Source organism: Lissotriton helveticus, chromosome 5_1, assembly GCF_964261635.1.
Source record: "Lissotriton helveticus chromosome 5_1, aLisHel1.1, whole genome shotgun sequence".
Lineage (NCBI taxonomy): Eukaryota > Metazoa > Chordata > Amphibia > Caudata > Salamandridae > Lissotriton > Lissotriton helveticus.
Genome location: NC_136065.1, coordinates 2,040,468,221 through 2,040,483,732, shown reverse-complemented (window position 1 = coordinate 2,040,483,732; position 15,512 = coordinate 2,040,468,221). Strand labels below are relative to the sequence as shown.

At 45.7% G+C, this 15,512-nt stretch overlaps 1 long non-coding RNA gene across 1 annotated transcript; it reads left to right on the top strand.

Annotated features, from left to right (window-relative positions):
* Positions 1-53: 53 nt before the first annotated feature.
* On the top strand, positions 54-12,558 carry LOC144753961 (uncharacterized). The gene is made up of 3 exons (XR_013594614.1): positions 54-131; positions 11,932-12,035; positions 12,118-12,558. It is a non-coding gene; the product is annotated as an uncharacterized LOC144753961 (long non-coding RNA).
* The last annotated feature ends 2,954 nt before the right edge of the window (positions 12,559-15,512 follow it).

The window sequence follows — 15,512 nt, the reverse complement described above, 5'->3', positions numbered from 1 at the left end:
CTTCTGGCGCGCATGCGTACAATGTAACTAGCTACCGGGCGTCTTGCGCGTGTTAATAACAAAGGAAAGAGGACGGCACGGTTGGGTTGTTTGTGCACGACGTGTTTGAATTGTGTGCGCCCCTCCTCTAGGTGAGGAGAGCGCCTGATCATTCTTATAGCTGCCAAGGTTTCATATTGCTATGTGTGACATTTTCATAATTTCATTGTAATTATGAGTGATATTTGAATGACTATGAGTGACACTTTCTCGCGAGCAAAATCAAGTAATGAAGACGATTGAAACATACACATATTAGAAGTTAAAGCCATCTGAGCAACAAGAAACTCTAAAAAGATCTTAGAACTGCTACAATACACTAGAAATGGAAGGATACTAACCAACACGACACATAGAGAGACCTTCCCCCCATACATGCCACTTGTATCTGGTAGGAAATATCAGCTTCCATGCTCGCAACAATACCAGAGTGCACATTAGTGTTATTAAAAACTTCAACTGAAAGTACAGAGAGAGAAACGCCAATAAGAACAGGGCATTTGACTGTAGCTCCTGTAAAAATACACAATATTCTGAATTACAAAATATTGCAGATGTAAAACAAAATAGAAACAAAATAATGCTAATTTTCTTTAACTCTTCTATGTAGTATGGTGGATGTGATGAAAACATTTAGAAACGAAAAAGATCAGGAGTTCGTAATGTAAAAAAATTAATTTCCTTCTGATTATTTAAGTTTCGCTTGTCTTTCATTTTTAATGTGTGTGCGGTATAATTTTTAATGCAACTTTAAGTGAACTGTGCCTGTACCTTACACTCGGTAACTGCGAACACCGATGCTGACCAGACATGACAGCAGGGACCGGTTGAGCCAGGCGATAGCTGTAATAATCTTCAAACTGAGGCCATACTGGGGGATCACAGGGTTGCAGACTGAGGAAGGTCTGCTCTTAGGCTTGGACGGACGGTGTTCAGACATATGGCTTTGCAAGGAGCACGACCACCTACAGACAAGGCCCCGTAGACTACAAAGCATAGGGTTGCTCTGTGTCACCTTCTCTGGGTGTGGCATTGCAGGCACGTCACTGCAGAACATGTCCCAACGTTACCTAGGATTACAGTTCTGCCTGATGATGAGGACCCCCACCCCTGTAAACGGGGATATAGGGCATCAAATGTGTCTTACAAATGAGAAGTGGCTTGTCACTTCCGCAAACGATTTTCGAGTAGGTGCAGTGCAGTGCCTCTGCCCCAGCCCCACAGCCTGTGCGGCACCAGCAGCAGCTTGAGTATACTCAGCCCATAATGGTCACAGTGGAGCTACAGGCTTTGAGGCCTCAGGTTCAGCTGCCGCAACTTTACTTGCTCAGTATGAGACGTGCTAAAAATAACTGGAGAAGGATTGGAGATAATCTTGTGACACACAGACACTTACTAGTACGCTGTAGCAGGCAGCGCCATCAGCGGAAAGGGCCGGCCTGCTGCAACTACTTTCTGCTCCTGGCATCAGCGGCAGTGGGTGCATGACTCGCTCCGGCCCCATCATTTACATGGCTGCTAGACTGTAGTGCAGCAGCCCTCCGGCCACGGTGTGTGTCCGGTTGCGGCAAGTTCTCGCAGCATAATTAGGCCTTGCGACCAGTCCTCAACACGGAGTGTGAGGCAGCTAACGTCACTGTCTACCCACGCTACATGAGGCCGTGCGGCGCTTCTTATTGGTTAAACTTGTCCGAGTCAAATCCTGACGTCAGTTAATGCTGCGGCAGGCGAGATTGAATAATGCTACATTTTTTTGCAACAAACTGCTTAAGAAAAGACACAAGCTGAGCCAGCCCCAACGTCTGCTTGCAAGCAGCCCGGAGCCAGACAGGTTTTTTTACCGGTGGTGCTAATAGCGCTCTAGCTTCACAGCTGAGGAAGCGCTTGGCGCTATTATGCGTGACTTGGCATTTCAGTGCGGTGATGTGGATCACCGCACTGGAATGCGTTAGTCTAACAACCGATGCATGATCCTTGGCAGGGCTGGATTCTGGTATGTTTGTATGTTACTTTTTTTTTTTTTTTTTTTTTTTTTTTTTTAAAACCTTTATTTGAGCAAGCAGAAACGTACAAGGATGGGCCTACAACCACACGGGCCAGCCGCTAAAAAGGAGTAGACACATATCACATAAGCCCGCAGAGGTAACCGTCAATCAACAATGCAATATTCCACATTAATTACAGGACCAAAACAGGTTTTATATATATGAAAGAACAAACATACAAAAAGGCGAGAGTGTATCACTGAAGGTCAGCCCAAGGGACGCAAGGGGGGGACAGCAGCGGAGGTGCGGTAATAATATCCTAAGCACTAAGGAGTATGGAGCGGGGGGGGGGGGGGAGGGGGGCAGAGATCAGGAAGAAGAAGGGGGGGAAGAGCCGGTGACACCAGCTCAGTCCCTATATGAAGATTCCGGGAACGCTAGCCTAGGGAGATAGGGTAATCTCGATAGTGTCCACAAGGGGAGGAGTACAAATGTCGCCACGGTATTCGTTCCATTGACCCCATACCTTCACCCATGCCCTGGGTCTACCCCTGGCCACATAAACAGTTTTCTCACGGAACATGGACCAATCCATATTATCCTCCCATTGCGCGAGGGCAGGGGGCCTGGAGGCCCCCCAGAGTTGCGCAATATCTCGCTTCGCAATCATATAGCCCAGGGTGGCCCATCTAGTCTGTGCCACCGAATAGTCCGTGGGCTCCCAAACATTCAAAAGACAGCGACGAGGTTCCGGTCGCAAGGATATCCCCGTCACCTCAGTCATCAGATCAAGCACGGCCACCCAATAAGCAGCCACCATCGGGCACTCCCAAAGAATATGCAGGAAAGTAGCACGCAAACCACATCCACGCTTACACAGTCCATCAGAGGAAAAGCCCATCACCATCAGTCGCGGTCCCGTCACGTACACCCGATGAAGGATCTTCAATTGGACCAGACGGAGTCGAGCCGGTATAGCCACCTCCTTCGGAGAGGAGAGGGCCGATTGCCAATCCTCATCATCAAGTTCCAACCCATCTCCCATCCACTGTTCCCGAAGTCGGGCCAATAAGTCAGTCCGATTGTTGATCAACTTTTTATAGATCAGGGAGATAGTGCTATCAGGAAGATGTCCGTCAAGGATACGGTCTTCAAGTGGGGAAGAGTCAGGCGGAATCTCACCAGGAGCAAACACCGAAACCAAAGCGTGCCTGATCTGTAAATAACGAAAGAATTCCCGACTACTCAGGCCATAGTCAGCCTGGAGTGTGAGTATGAAAGGGGTTAGCCCTTAAAACTCAGGACCTGGGTCAGTTGGTCAGTACAAATAAGAATGGTCTGAGTGTAACAAATGTACTATACATATACATACAAATTCAAATATAACCATGTTCACCTAGAAAGTTTTAACAAATCAAAAGAAACAATTTAATTTTTTGTATTTCTTTCCGGCGTTTTATTCAATCATTACCAAAGTTGTGTTGAGCAATTTATGTTAAAGACATGTAATTGTTTCGTCATTACATTCTGTATTCGGAATCGCTGTTTTTCCTTGACACACCATAGGAGCCAATTAAGAGATATATTCTCATAAATCTATGTGTGATGTAAAACTGGGAACCTTTGCCCATTAGCTTGGTTGTAGAGGTTTTTTTCATTTTTAACTTGGATGCAACTATTTATGTCACAACACCTTTACTCTGTCCCCCTCACGTACTCACCTACCCTTCCCTTTTCACTGAGAGCACCGATTCCGAATACAGAATGTAATGACGAAACAATTACATGTCTTTAACATAAATTGCTCAACACAACTTTGGTAATGATTGAATAAAACGCCGGAAAGAAATACAAAAAATTAAATTGTTTCTTTTGATTTGTTAAAACTTTCTAGGTGAACATGGTTATATTTGAATTTGTATGTATATGTATAGTACATTTGTTACACTCAGACCATTCTTATTTGTACTGACCAACATAGTCAGCCTGGAGGGCCTGAAACGGGCGCACAGAACCCTTAGAATATACATCCCCCACTTTAGAGATCCCAATCAAGTCCCAACGGTCAAAACCCTTGGAAGACCAAAGACCGCCCAGACGTTCTGAAGCATAAAGAGGCGTCGCCAACGTCAAGCGATCCTCCCAGCCCAGGCTCACATTCGCAGCACGCCACACCGTCAAAGCAGTCAAAGTAGGTCCCACAAGATGGCGCCCAGCGGAGCGAGAATAGAGCACTCTATTAAAGTCACCTCCCGGAAGCTGAAGTTTATCCATCTCAAACGCCGGATTACGACCCGGAGAGAACATAGCGTGATTAATAGCGGACAGATGGGAAGCCCAGTAGTATCTCTTAATATCGGGGAGCGCCATGCCCCCATCGTACCACGGGATAGAAAGTTTCGCGAGAGCAATGCGCGGTCGCCCATCCCAAATAAGTTGCCTCTGAAGGCTCTCAATCTCCCGAAAATAGGTCTTGGGGATAGGATCATAATAATTCTGGAGAGCGTAGAGAAACCGCGGTAGTGACATCATCTTAAACAGGGCCGCCCGACCCAGTGGAGACAGGGGAAGTTTGCGCCAGCGGGCAACGTCCAAACGGAGCCTAAGCAACGGGGGAAGGAGATTACGATCAAAACGAAGGGACGGATCCAAGGTAACGAAAACCCCCAAGTATTTGAAACCATCCCGGACCACCTGAAGAGGAAGTCTACTCGGCAACGGAGGCAAGATACCAGATAAAACGTATACACAGGATTTAGACCAGTTGATGACGAGGCCTGAGTTAGCACCAAAGGACGCAAGAACGTCAAATAAAACAGATAAAGACTTGCGAGGGGAAGTAAGATACAAGAGGATGTCGTCCGCATAAAGCGAGACGCGGTCTTCGAAGTCCGGGGCCCATCGAATACCTTTAAGGGACGGTTCCCAACTGAGCCAGGCCGCCAACGGTTCAAGAGCGAGCGCGAACAACAGAGGGGACAAGGGGCAACCCTGACGGGTACCCCTGCCCAAGGAGAAGGGGGTCGACACTCTACCGTTCACTACAACTTGCGCCAGAGGTTCCGCGTACAACAGTCTAACCCAGCTAATAAACTCGCACCCGAATCCAAATTTCTCAAGTGTCGCCCATAAATAGGGCCACTCCACAGTATCAAAGGCCATGGAGGCATCCAGGGACGCCAAAATGGCCGGTTCAGTCAAAAGCCCCGCCCTCGCCAGCGCGCCGTGGAGGCGACGTAAATTCAGAGCAGTGTTGCGATGCGGGATAAAGCCAGACTGATCCGGATGGACCAACTCCCCAAGAACCGAAAGGAGACGGGTCGCCAAAAGTTTAGCCAACACCTTAGGTTCAACATTTAATAGGGATATGGGCCTATACGAGGAACAGAGGTCACGCGGTTTACCCTCTTTGGGAATGACGACGATTGTCCCCAGACGCTGATCATAGGGAAGCATGTTCCGCTCACGAGATTCTAGAAACATGGCGCGGAGATACGGCGCCACCTTATCGGGGCATAATTTGTACAACTCAATAGGCAAACCGTTCGGGCCCAGTGCTTTGCCCGAACGGAGCGATCGAACTGCATTGGCTATCTCATCATTCGTAAAAGGGGAGTCCAAAGCAATACGGTCCAAGTCGGTGACACAGGGCAAAGTGATATCACGCAGAAGAAGGCGGGAGTCGGCAACATCCCTCACAGACACGGGAGCATATACCACACGGAAATATTCTGCAAAACGATCAACAATGGCGGTCGGATCAATCACATTCTCACCACTCGCAGACTGAATCACGGGCACCACACGATTAACTCTTTCTTTCTTGTCCAACCACGCTAGGAGTTTGCCCGCCTTGTCACCCACATCGTACAATCTGCCCTGCTGCTCACGAAACATCACCTTTGCAGCGTCAGTGACCAGAGATTTATATGCAAACTGTTTTAGACCCAGGGCATGGAGTTTGTCAGGCGTGACACCAGATTCCAACTCGTCCTCCAAAGCAGAGATCTCCCCCTCAAGGTCCACCACCTCCTTCCTCCCTGCCCTCTTAACTTCAACAATCAAGGAAAGGGCCTGTCCACGAATCACAGTTTTAAAAGCTTCCCACAGGGACACAGCCGAAGAGACCGACCCCTCATTTTCCAGGAAATATGCATCCATGGACTTGAGCAAGAGGGTACGAGTCTCAGGGGAGGAAAGATACTAAGGGTTAATGGGAGCCACTCGGCCCGCCGCCTCTACCCCAACCTCGAAACGAAGCCAGAGCGGCGAGTGATCAGAAATACCCCTCGGCAAGTGTAAAATCTCACGAACCGCCGATGATTGGGCTGCGGGCATCAGGAAATAATCCAGCCGGGACAGACTGCCATGGGCCCCAGAATGAAAGGTGTATTGGAGCTGAGTAGGATGCAACAGTCGCCAGCAGTCCACAAGGCCAAAGGTATCTAAAAACCCACCCAACCACTGCTGAGCCTGCGGGGTATCTCTAGGGGGATGGCGATCGTGAAGGCCGGAAAGCACCGAATTAAAATCACCGGCAAGAAAGAGAGTGCTATCAGGGAGATCCAACAGAACACGGCCCAAGTCAGTAAAAGTAGAGGCCTGCAAACCCGGGGGAACATAAACATTGAAGAGAGATAGGGTGCGGCCTTCATATCTACCCACCAGGACAGTATATCTCCCACGGTCATCATGAATCACCTCATCGATAGCCAGGGGGAGGGAGGTTCGAACAAGAATACCCACACCCCTAGATCCGGAGGTAAACCCTGAGTGCGCCACAAGGCGGTAGCCCCATCTATTCATCGCATAACAAACATTACCAATCAAATGGGTTTCTTGCATGAAAACAATGTCCGGTGACAAACGTCGTATACATTTTAAGACCACACTGCGCTTAATACGATCTCCCAGGCCATTAACGTTCCAGGAAAGAAATTTCAACCCTCTACCCCCCATCCCAACCACCCGAGCCAAGACCCCTCGTCCATGAGCTAGACATCAGAAACAGCAGCAAACACAGGAGCAACTCGCCTTGAAAACAACACACAGAAAAGAAAAAACTTCCCAACCCCCCTCCCCCAAACTGAAGAGAAACACCCCCCACCCTGCACCCCTGCAAAAAGCTAAAGAGCCACCCCAACCTGCAGTGTGCCTGTCGCCCAAGAACCCCTATTCTACACAAAGACCCCGGAGGAGGAAAGGTCTCCGTTCCATCCACCCCCCGACCTCAGCAAGAACAAAAATAACAAACGAAAAGACAGAATGATCACAATGTAGAGGGACGCCGGCCAACACTCCTGAGAATGTATTCAAAATAAGACATAAGAGCCGAACAGTTAGATCTCCACACCACCTTCGGCACCGCCAGGGTGAGCGGCGGAGTCTGTCTCAGAAGGACAGTCAGGCAATGAGTCCAGCCAGTCATTAACAGCATCTGGCCGATCAAAGAAAAGGGTACGTTCATTGTATTCAACCCGGAGTCTAGTGGGAAAGAGCATGGCGTAACGTAGGCCCCGATCCCGGAGACGTTTCTTGGCACCACGAAACTCCATACGTTGTCTCTGAACCTGTTGGGAAAAGTCCGGGTAAAAGTTCACCGTAGCATTCTCAAAGGCCACCGGGCCCTTCACCCGCGAGGCCTGCAGGATAGCGTCCCGGTCTCTATAATGAAAAAGCTTCGCTACAATGGGTCTCGGCGGGGCTCCCGGCTTGACTTTGCCCCCTGGAACACGATGTGCACGTTCCACCGTGAAAAATTTTGTGAGACCAGAAGGGGCCAAATGGTTCAAGACCAGATCCTCAACCAGGAGATCCACCGAGTGGGGTTCAGGGTTTTCCGGTACACCAACCAGGCGAACATTGCAGCGACGCGCCCTATTTTCAAAGTCTTCCAGGCGACGGGTCATGAAGTCGTTCCCCCGACGGAGATTTCCAATCTCTGTTTGGAGCTCCGAGACGTCATTCGTAAGGCTAGAGGATTTAATATCCAGTGATTGTACCCTCTCATTCGTCTTGCCGAGGTCAGCACGAATCAGATTCACCTCAATAGCCACGGTGTCAAGTTTGTGGGCCAAGGCCTCGTACTGTAGGCCGATGGATTCTCTCACACCCGAGATGGCGCCCATGATATCCTGTAAGGAGGGCTCCGCCGACTCTTCCAAAATTCGTTCAGACGCAATACTAGAACCAGGCAGGGCAGCTCCGGGGGACCCCTTAGAATGGGTATAACGGTCCATGACATTTGATTGAACTGGAGCTCCGCGCAGAGGTGTTTTCGTCTTGCGCGTCTCTCTGTCCCCTCTGCCCGCCATTTTGAAGATGCGTCACAGGACAAGCCACCAGGTCCGACGGGCCCGACACCCAAAGTACAGGATCAAAAGTACAGAAAAAGGGGGCACAACTCGGGTAGAGGTCGCCAAACCAGCAAATAGGTCACATGAAAGCCCAACAGCCGATCTGCCTCCAAGTCTCAGTCGCAACACGGCATCCACAGCCGTGGCCCAAGTCGGAACGGAATCGAAACCGAAACTTAGGAAGGGGGGACCCACAAGGCCAGATCTCCTGCCGTTGTTGTTCAATTGCAGGACGGCTACAGTACCGCACCCCGTCCCGGGCGCACCACAAGGGCGGAGCCCAAAAGTTCAGAGCACCATATCTCAGGAATACGAGATCCAAATCGATTTCTGAAAAGTGCTAGGGTAATCAGCCAAACGTCCCCTACACGAATTCTTGCAAGAAATCAGGATTCAGCCAGGATAAAATGTCGGGAGCGGCGAGGGTCCGGAGAGCGCTGTGCTCAAGCGGCCATCTCGGATGCCTGCCAAGCTCCTCCCCCTGTATGTTACTTTTTAATGTTTTAAGTTAGTTATCCTATGGTGACACTTTAAGGCTTTTGTTGTGTAAAACTGTTTGTGTGCAGAAAAAATCCACATTCATGAGATAAGGTACATTTCATGTATTACTTTATGTGCAATGGTATGATTACAAATGGCCATGCACAACAGTGGCCATGAGGTACTTACATAAGGTCACTCACCTGCGTCGCTTTCCTAACATGAACGTCCACCTTGCATTGTGTGACTTTTGAGATTCTATGTTTTTAAAGGAATGCTAGGAGTGTAATGGGGGTAGTATGAGCAAGCTTGGGAGCGGCCACATGTGTTGATGAGGTTGGCTGGGAGGAAGAGCTCAGCTGCTCTAATTCACAGTTCATACCTAGCAACTTCTTAACTCCCAAAAATGCCAATTGTCAGGCGTTTAGGAGAGTGATTCCATTAAGATGAATAGAGGATGTACACTTTTTTGGAGGCTGATATAGACAGACCCGGTCTTTACTTTTCAAGCACTCGTGCTTGTGGCGGCATCCACCTTGCGGGAGGGAGCAGCGGCACGGCCACTTTAATTACAAACAGATGGCCCCTGTGCGGCGCCGCTCGCTCCTGCAAGGTGGATGCCGCCACAAGCACAAGTGCTTGAAAAATGCAGACTGCTTGTTTTGTAGGCCTCGGGCTTCCAAGCTGTCACAGAACATCCGAACAAAAGAAAGTCTGCCCTGCTGCCTCTTTGAGCCACTATTTACTGGACCAAGCCGCAGGGAGACACCCCTGTTGTTTTTAGCTGAACTCAACAAGAATGAATCAAGTACTAAACCATTTAGAAAGTTACCTTTAGAATGTGCAGTAGGCCTGATAAAATTAGAGAAAGTAGTTTTCGTTCATTAACCGTTTTAAGTAGTGGCATAAGAAAGCTTTAGTCATCCTCCTCAACCTTCCTTTCCTTTCAGCACATGATCCACTGCATGCTGCTACTCATATCTAGTCGGGAGAGTCGCTATGTACCCCAAAAATTACATTTCCTCCACGAAACGTAAATCGTATTTGTTCTTCCCACAAATCTCTTGACTCCTTAGGGTGTGGCTCTTTTGAAAGAGTTATCAGGAATGACGGCTAAAAGCGGAATCTGTCCTGAAAAATGGAACACATCAAAAGTGCGTAATTTGTGACAAAAAACATTAGCACCACTTTATTGAAAATCAGAAATACAAAATCTGAATATCAGAATGAGTGGTAACACAAAGATGGATTCTTTATGTCCTGTAATTGAAATATGGGTAAAAAATAAATATGATCCCACAAATCTCTCCTTTCCCTCCACTGCTGGATTTAGAAAAATGGATCATAAGAAGGAAAACAAGCATTGGCATAGCCCATAGGTCTCGCCTTTGGGATCTTATAAGTGTTTAGCCATGCAACAGTTCATGTTGTTGCACCAAGGATATTGTACTGGATAACTAAACACTTATAAGGTCCCAAAGGCGAAACCTATGGGCTGTGCCAATGCTTGTTTTTGTTACAGTGGGTGGGGACTAGCCAACTCAGACATCAAGAGGAGGGAGTGGACAAACATCACAAGGAAGTGAAAGAGGGGGCTAGGAACACGGGAGAAGCAATATAATACCAGAGGGTTGGGAGAAGCAACACATCACACGATGTGAGTGGGAGGGACAGTAGAAGCAATGCAACATGAGAGGTGGATGGGAGGCTCAGGAGAAGCAACACAATGCAGGAGGGAAGTGGGAGGGCCTGCGAGCACATGCACTCTTATGGAGTAGCCTAGTATGAACGTGCTAATAGCAGAGGACAGTCGCTGGGGAAGGAAGCAGTACTTGGACTATGCTCCAGGGGAGGGACAAACGCAAATAAGTGAACCCCACACACGCTGACCAAAGAGAAGCAAGGAAATGAGAGTGACAATGAAACCAACCAATGGCGAGCAATAGGCGGGCTCTAATTCACTGTAAGTTAACAAAATGTCTCATAAGCGAAACCTAAAAAGAGGGTGACACCCTCCTGTTAGAAATGGGGATCTCTAGTTGGCAGTGGCTGCGCCGAGGTCCAAATAGGGATCCTTCTTCATAATTCAGAGTAAGGGGGCTACACCCTTTAATAGCCCCTGCTCAACGCTGTGGTAACGTAGCACGAGCAGACAGGCCTATCTCAGAGGCTGTGTGTGAAGCATTTATGACCATACACATTTACGCAGGAGACGCTACAAACGGACACCACAAGTAGTTATAGAAAAATAGTTATCTTTATATAGACTAAACACGAGGCTAAAAGCGCTCAAGGAGCCACATTACAGATTCACTTTAAAAGCTTTAAAGGCACTCAAAAAGTTTGTAGAACAAACTTAGTTTGAGGCCAGGGTCCACGTGACCCGGTGATGCACAATGTACCTGAGATTTAAAAGGGCACGGAAGGCAGCCTCACAAGGAAGCCACAGTGATGACAGGCGGACTCGCAGCAGCTCCCAGCTGTAGCTGTCCGTGGCATGCACTCACGATAATCCTGGGACGATGCCTCAAGGCGGGCACCCAGCGGCACACACAGGTGATAACAAGATCCTTGAAGTGGTGACAAATGTGGGTACTCAGCGGCACGAGATCAAGCTGTTGAAAAGAGGTAGGCTTAGTGTTAAGTAGCTGCTCATTTAGTGCTGAGAGGTTAAGTTTAGACCAGTTTCTGACTTTAGATGTCAGATTCGGCTGTGCTGTAGGGGATGGGAAAAAACTCTAATGTGAAATGGAACAGCAAAATGGTCAGACCAACAGAGTTGAGGGAGTGTAGTGTGGTATTGGGTTTCGTCAGATCTACATACTCTGCGCAAAAACTCTCGAACACCATAGAATAGAAGTTGGCACGGAAACTGAAAAATGCAAAAGACAAGTTTATTAAGACACCATGTTTTTACACCAGTTTTACGGGGGGAACTAGTACTTGCGTATATTAAATTATGCTGATATACATGGGAAGTTATAGGCTAAAAAATTCTTGAGCCGAATTTAAGAAATAGACTGCAGCCTAGGACATAATCAATTAAACGTTTGGTATTCTGTTAATTACAGATATAAAACATCCAAAATAGACGTGACCAAAACCAAAAAACTATCGGAACACAATAGTTACAAAAGGAGGCCCCTAATTTTGTGGACACGAGAGCGATAAAAAGGTTAGTATTATGGTTTTTCTCTCTAATGAATAATCTTTAGTTCACTGTACATAGTCCTGAGAAAACTGTTGGTTCTTTACAGAATAATTTGGCTTTTGAAAAACAGGAAGAACCCAAGACAAAAACCCGAGGTCTACATAAGATTAAGGAATAGGCGTTTTTAATACGTGGTAAGCTGGGTTTAGTGTATATCAGCATTTTGATTTGTCACTATCTTTTACTAGTATGCATTTATACAGAACAATTTCTAACCTAATGCAGGATCGCCTAAAGAATTTTGGGTGTTTAAGTTGAGACTAGCTGACCGAAGCAGGTTTCCACTCTAAAAATTGCGGGTAAGAAAAGATGATCATTTCTGTAGACCTAATTTTTGAATTTAGCGTAGAATCTGAGTCTCATAGTTCTAGTATATAAATCATATTTAAGTTTCTAAAATGGAAGGTGTGCAGCTAAATAGGAAGTCAAAGAGATCTTTCTTCCTTTTTCTCTTCTTTTTCTATGACTCTTTTTAAATTTGTTTGACATCTCGACAAACTATAATTGTATGAAGCTAAAGAAGGGTGTTGTTACACTGGATATGCACCAATTATGCCAGTAACAAAGTATTGAATCTTTTTTAAAAAAAATGAAATGTTGGTCTGATATGACTACACAGGGCAACTGGAAGTGTGGTTCCTAGATAAATTTATTTGTACAAATCTGTAAAAACGCATGTTACAAATATATATATTTTCTTATTGTTACAGATATCATACCGTGCAGTGATTATTTTTGTGCAAAGAGTATCTGTCTTTTCTGCCAGAAGGTCCTGAGGAAGGTGGTTTCATACCACCGAAACGCGTCGACCTTGCGTAAAAAATCGCGTGTCTATCTGCGATCCCTCAGACACAGAGAAAGGAGCGAATGTAGTATGAATGAGTGAGTTTGTGTGTGGTGAAGTTTATTGGTGTATTCAAGTATGTTTTTTTCTGCACGGTAGACAAAAATGTTTTTATTGTCTTAAATGAATTATTGTGTATTCGACTAAATGATTTTCAGGAAACATATATGTTTTAAATGATAAATTGATAAAAGTGACTTTTGTACTTATAAAAATATATAAAAAATTTCAGAATAAAAAATACAAATGAAAAAAAGTTGATGTTGCCGTATACTGTGTGAAATAATAAGAGTAAAAGTATAGAAGTGGTATCACTTTCACTATATAGGTCGTGAGGGAACATTGTTCATTGTTTATTGCTTTTGTTGCTCCCCTCGTTCCCTGACCTGCAAAGTAAATATAGAGGGGGTCCCATATACATGTTAATACATTCACGGTTGTTCAACTGTGGGATTTGTTTGTTGGATCATATGACGAGGATATAATCCACTCTGGCATTTTGGAGCATACCTTTGGTGCAGTGCCTTTTCTTTTCTTTCCAGTTGTAAATAGGGTTACTTCTCTTTTTTGACTCTCCCTTTTCCTCTCTCTTCTTTACTTGCCATAGTATTAGATAGGGAGATATAAAAGTACCTTCCCCTGTAGGAACAACATATCATGGACAAATTAGAAACCTTTGGGTTTACGGATGCAGATTTCAGCTCTCTGCTGGGTCATGTGGTGGATACCAACAGCACCACAAGTAACACATTGGGTGATAATAGCGAGTGGCAAAACCTATTAAACCTTAGGAAGAGAGCGAGATGAATTGAATCACATGCTCATTACATGAGAGAATACCTAATAGCAGGGGTTATACCGTCAGGCCTTAGAGTCAGGAATGCCCCAGCCTTATTTGTTGAAATACGCAAATTTCTTGAGCGCTGGTCCCTAATATCCAATCGCTGTTCCAGAGATTGGATGTTATTAATCATCGAGACCGCCAGGGACATTCTGATCACACTAAATGATGAAATTCAGAAACTTGAAGACAAACTTAATTCCTCAGATGCAGTGGAAGATGCTAAAGCCAAATTAGACAAGATACAGACAGAGATGAAGGATTTTGACATCTACTTAACTAATAAAAAGACAGAAAAACTAAAAAATGATGTGAGGTGGTTCTCCAAGGAGAAAATCTATCCTTATCTGAACCCAAGTTATTTCCAAGCAAATAACCCTAATGAATATCCACCAAATGGCACTTATAAGAAAAACTATACGAACTTCTCTGATACTGGTTCATCAGGGTCTGACAATGACAATTTCTCTCACCCTGGTCCGAGTAGAGGGGGATATAATCCAGGGCCTTTTAGAGGAAGACAGGGACAACGAAACTATTATAACAGGGGTTTTTTATCAAGGGGCCCGTACAGGGGGAAGCAGGTCCATTGGCAACCGCACAATGGGGGCCCACACACCTCGAGTCCACAACCGCAACAACGGTATGTGAAGACCAGGAATCAACAGTACTGGTGGTAGAGGGAACAGGAGAACAAAATAGGGCCACAGATATTCTTCCAATTTACAATTTATCTTCAAACATGTTGAAAGAGGAAGAATCCTCAGTTCTAAGTAAAGGCCTCTCTTTTGTCCCCTTTTCAACTCTAGACAAATTCAAATTACATGTTGACCTCCATGCCTTTTTTAGAAAGGTTAGATTAAAAAAATTCTTTGAAGGTAGAGATTCGATTGAAGATGAAGAGAATCTATCCAGATGTAAACCTCCATCTATATTCTCTCCCACCTTGGATATGGTTGGCCCTGAGGTACAGATTTTTGAAAAACAAGTTCTGACAGACATTAGTAGACTCTTAGCAAGACCTGAAAAGTATAAATACAACCTTACCAGACAGGAGAATCTAGCCTTAAAGAACCTTGCCAACAATAGCGAAATAGTAATAAAACCTTGTGATAAAGGTGGGGGTATATTGGTGTTTGATAAATCTGACTACAATACCAGAATGAGAGTAATGCTAGCAAATATAGATCATTACAGACCGGCCAATGTTAGAGAGATGCACAGACTGAGTGGTCAAATTAAAGAAATGACCCAAGAAGCCTTTACCAATGGCTATATATGTGACAAAGAACTTCAATTTCTTAACAAAACCTGCCCTGTTACTCCGGCAATGTACGGTCTCCCAAAGACACACAAGAGCGAAATTGATCCCCCGTTACGCCCAATCATCTCAACAATTGGCTCAAATACTGAACCATTATCTAAATATGTAGATACATTTATCTGCCCCTTGACTCAGAGATACGACTCTTTCGTAAAGGACACAGGTGATATGATCAACAAAATAGAAGGCCTGGCTTTTAACCCTGTGACAGACATCCTAGTAACGCTTGATGTTGAGGCACTTTATACCAACATTCCTCAACATCAAGCGTTACAGGCTGTCACAGCATTGTTACAAAGATATCCCAACAACAGACCAGATGAATTCATCATTCAGTGTCTGGAAATTGTACTTTTGAATAATTTTTTTGAGTTTGAGGGTACCCTTTTTAAACAGATAAAGGGTACAAGTATGGGTGCTTCTTGTGCCCCA